Source organism: Convolutriloba macropyga, unplaced genomic scaffold (assembly GCF_964194025.1).
Source record: "Convolutriloba macropyga unplaced genomic scaffold, txConMacr16.3 SCAFFOLD_1426, whole genome shotgun sequence".
NCBI classification, from domain to species: domain Eukaryota; kingdom Metazoa; phylum Xenacoelomorpha; order Acoela; family Convolutidae; genus Convolutriloba; species Convolutriloba macropyga.
Genome location: NW_027450880.1, coordinates 1 through 4,763, shown reverse-complemented (window position 1 = coordinate 4,763; position 4,763 = coordinate 1). Strand labels below are relative to the sequence as shown.

Below are 4,763 nucleotides of genomic sequence, written 5' to 3'. Positions count from 1 at the left end.
CTTTTCTTACGTCATATGGCCAAGAGAGCATTTGAAGGCGAAACTTCTGCATGGGGAAGCTGCATCATGAACAAAAGTTTATATCGAGTATTATGTTGACGTTAGTAGGCCCTGGCCGAAAGCGCAGCATGTGAAAGGTATAGATAAAAGTTATCGTTGCAGTCAGTACTGTGTAGTTACTAGTAGCTGGATTTAAGCTCGAAGTGAGACACTGTTGGTGAAACTTCATCATGAGAACGTCACAAGCTGATCACGCTCTATGATATGACTAGTATTATGTTGCTTATAGTAGGCTAAGCGCAAGCCGAAACATCAACATGTGAAAGTCGTAGAATTTTGCGATCAAACTGTGGCTAGTACTTTGATGATGCTTGTAGCCAACCGAATTGGTTGAAAAGCCCAATAAGTAAGCTAACTTGGGAGAGCTTGTTGGAAACCAAATGCTACTAGATTGGTCCAAATACATCCTTCAACAGGGGATCACTTGGCTCGCTTTACGAAGAGGAGCACAGCTATATGTGTTAATTCGGTATGAATCGCAAGATTTGTTTACCGACCTCTCTAACGCAAAAGGCGGTCTCGGCTTCGGCTGTTGACTGCGTCCGATTCAGGGTTATATAACTCTCGATTGAACACATTGATGTTCTATTGTTGGTGCTTCCAATAAAATTGGAACACTTAAAGCAGAACCGATTCAAATAATAGCATTCTGATCAATGATTGCATTCCTTGATCAAGAACTGCTGGAGTCATTGTGATGGCGAATTTTCTTCATAAGAAAATTGCAAAGAGACGGAACTTAATGAGACTAGTATTATGTTGTTTCTAGTAAGCGGAAGCTGAAACAGCAACATGTGAAAATCAAGTTTTGTTCAATGATCTCGAGGCGATAAGTACTATGAAGCAACTAGTAGCCTAAGCATGACTCAGATTTGAGACAGTCAAAAAGACTGGCGAAACTTCTTCACATGAAAGTTACATAGAGAACTACAAATGTATACAGCGAGTATTATGTTGTTTCTAGTAGGCGAAAGCTGAAACATCAACATGTGAAAGTTGTCTGCAAACTGTAGAACGATATGTGATTAGTACTGTGCTGTTACTAGTAGCCAGTCTGACTGTAGAAGCCAAGACAAAGGGAAACTAATGCATCTGAAAAGGACAAGTTATGGAAAGGTATGCACGATAAGTATTATGTTGTTTCTAGTAAGCGGCAGCTGAAACATCAACATGTGAACGTCGTTGTGTACAGTAACCTAGAACTATATAGTCCTTAGTAACGTGCATTTACTAGTACCTGTAATTGGTATTCAGACTCAGGCAGTTTGGAATAGTTTGGCAAAGATGCACCAGAGAAAACTGGGATTTGATACAGAAATTGTTGAATACAAGTATTATGCTGCTTCTAGTAGGTTGAATCCGAAACATCAGCATGTGAAAATTGAAAACATTTCTGGTTCGAATTGTCACAAGTATTTGGTGATCTGAGTAGCCAAACTCACTACAACGCCAATTGAAGGCAAAAATTCTCAACGGGAAAAGCTATTCTCATTGAATGAGCTAACAAGACGAGTATTATGTTGCTTCTAGTAGGCGAAAGCCAAAACATCAACATGTGAAAGTCTTGCTGAACAAATTTAATGTTGTTGAGCTCAGTACCGTGTGAATTAGTAGCCATAATTGGCGAGCGAAAATTGAACTGGCGAAACTTCGTCTTTGGAAAATTGCAGATGCCGAGCACTTATTTTGCAACGAGTATTATGTTGACTGTAGTAAGCGAAAGCCGAAACAGCAACATGTGAAAGCTGTTGAAATTTGTGGTCATTTTGCAATAAGTACAAGGAGTGTAACTAGTAGCCAGGTCAAAATTTGGGATAAGAATGAGCAAAAATTCTGCATGAGAACAGTTGAAATTATGAAACTAAATTACAAAGACTAGTATTATGTTGTTTCGAGTACGCGAAAGCGGAAACATCAACATGTGAACGTTTGTAACGAAGTTTCGTTAATTTTCAGCCTAGTACTGAGCAAGAACGAGTAGCCTCATCTCCAATCCCACGCAAAATGTAGTGAAATATGTGAGTGAACCTTATTCACGGTGAGGGTTTCCCGAGGTCTGTATTGCAGCGAGTATTATGTTGCTTCTAGTAAGCGAAAGCTGAAACAACAACATTTGAAAGTTGGAATTAATGACTGAATGGAAACTTCGACCTGTGTTTGATAGTAGTAGCGAACAAAACTGCTGAATCGGTTTCTGTCTCATATTGGTCAGTGAACCAATTAAGAGACAATCAACTACATAACCTGAATTGGGCGAGAGAACCCCCTTAACTTAAGCATATCAGTAAGGGGAGGAAAAGAAATCAACTGAGAATCCCTTAGTAATGGCGAATGAACAGGGAAAAGCTCATCGGGAAGAGAAATGGCAACATTTCTCGGTGTCCGGTATGGTTTGATGCTAGACTGGTGAATTTGTCCTGATGTCTACTGGAAAGTAGCATCAAAGAAGGTGAAAATCCTGTAAAGGTCATTTTCGATACCAGTCATAATGGCTCATTCCTATGAGTAGAGTTGTTTGAAAGTGCAACTCGAAGCTGGAGATATGTCTCTCCAAAAGCTAATTATAAAGCGAGACCGATAGTAAACAAGTACCGTGAGGGAAAGTTGAAAAGCACTCTGAAGAGAGAGTGAAAAGTACGTGAAACTGTTGAAGGGGAACTGGAGTGAGCGTTACCATACTCAATGCCTTGATATTATATTCTCGGCTACCGAGTAGTGTAGTTGTCGTCTTTTGGCAAATCTTGTTAATGAATCGAGCAGAAGTTTTCCTCGGAATTCTTCTTGTTGATTCTAAACAAAATGAGATAAATTGATCTTGATTGCCTGTCTGACCTCAACTTCCTATTCAATGCTCTCTACAGCCCGTCTTGAAACACGGACCAAGGAGTGTGAGTTGCTTGCAAGTGTTGTCGCTCATTGAAAGCGCACACGCGAAATGAAAGTGAACAGTGTAATTTTTATGAATTGCACTACTTTGTGTGGTGAGGGCGCCGATTCGGTGTCCCGCAACCACGGACGGTTTTGCTCTTATTGCATGACTGATCCAGAGCAAGTAGCACACGACCCGAAAGATGGTGATCTATGCTTGGGCAGGGCGAAGCCACGGGAAACCATGGTGGAAGCCCGAAGCGGTTCTGACGTGCAAATCGATCGTCTGACCTGAGCATAGGGGCGAAAGACTAATCGAACCATCTAGTAGCTGGTTTCCTCCGAAGTTTCCCTCAGGATAGCAAAAGCTTGAGCAAGATTGAAAAATCTTCGCAAAGCAATTTCATCGGTTAAAGCGAATGATTAGAGGAATGGGGGAAAATTTTTCCTTCACCTATTCTCAAACTATAAATCGGTGAGATGTCCTTGTGACTTAATTGCACTTGGACTATGAATGCAAGCTTTTTGTGGGCCGCTTTTGGTAAGCAGAACCGGCGATGTGGGATGAACCAAAAGTTGGGTTAAGGCGCCTAACTACTTGCTCATGAGTCACCACAAAAGGTGTTGATTGATACTGACAGCAGGACGGTGGTCATGGAAGTTGAAATCCGCTAAGGAGTGTGTAACAACTCACCTGCCGAATCAATCAGCCCTGAAAATGGATGGCACTAGAGCTCGTGGCCTATACCCAACCATGAATATCAATATCTAACGCAAGTTAGATTAGAGAAAAAGAGCCTCACCAGCTCAAAAATGATATTCATGTGTAGGAGGACACATTGATTGCGCTAAAGTATGCACGCAAGTGTATGCGCGAAGCGATCAATGGAGCAGATCTTGGTGGAAGTAGCAAGTACTCAAATGAGAACTTTGAGGACTGAAGCGGGAAAGGCTTTCATGTGAACAGCGTTTGCACATGAGTTAGTCGATTCTAAAAGACAGGCTAATGCCAAAGTCTTGAATAGTGGTTTCTTGAAAACTGCTGAGTCTCGAAAGAGCATCGGGTTAAAATTCCCGAACTTACTCTCCTGGCATTGAGACGGCAACGTCATTGAGGTCGAACTTTGTCATTGGGACCTTGGGGAAGAGTTATCTTTTCTTTATAACACGTTGTAGAGTCCTTGGAATTGATTCAATCAGAGATAAGGCTCGAAGCGTGCAAGAGCACAGCAGCATTTGCTGTGTCCCAATTGTTCCTGGTGGCACATAAAAGTTTGGCTTAGCAGATGTCAGGAGAGTGAATCGTCCGATTACCGCATCAGGTCCCCAAGGTGAAAAGCCTCTGGTCTTGGAACAGTGTAGATAAGGGAAGTCGGCAAAATAGATCCGTACCTTCGGAAGAAGGATTGGCTCTGAGGAGTGGGTGTAACAAGCCTTTAGTTTGACGCTTCGGTCTGCTAAAGCGTGCGATGGCCTTCGGGTTGTTGGCGTTTGGTTTGACTGCTAGCTGATATGCTTTAGGTCTATTCTGTTGCACAAAAAACACTCGAACTCTGAACTGGTTCGGACAAGGGGAATCCGACTGTTTAATTAAAACAAAGCATTGCGATGGCTGGTGAAACGGTGTTGACGCAATGTGATTTCTGCCCAGTGCTCTGAATGTCAAAGTGAAGAAATTCAAATAAGCGCGGGTAAACGGCGGGAGTAACTATGACTCTCTTAAGGTAGCCAAATGCCTCGTCATCTAATTAGTGACGCGCATGAATGGATTAACGAGATTCCTACTGTCCCTATCTACTATCCAGCGAAACCACAGCTTTGGGAACGGGCAAAGC

The 4,763-nt window shown here is 42.2% G+C and overlaps 2 pseudogenes; both read left to right on the top strand.

Moving 5' to 3' along the window:
- The first annotated feature begins 464 nt into the window (after positions 1 to 464).
- On the top strand, positions 465 to 616 carry LOC142356235 (5.8S ribosomal RNA; annotated as a pseudogene).
- Positions 617 to 2,299: 1,683 nt separating this feature from the next.
- On the top strand, positions 2,300 to 4,763 carry LOC142356238 (large subunit ribosomal RNA; annotated as a pseudogene; the record flags this gene model as incomplete).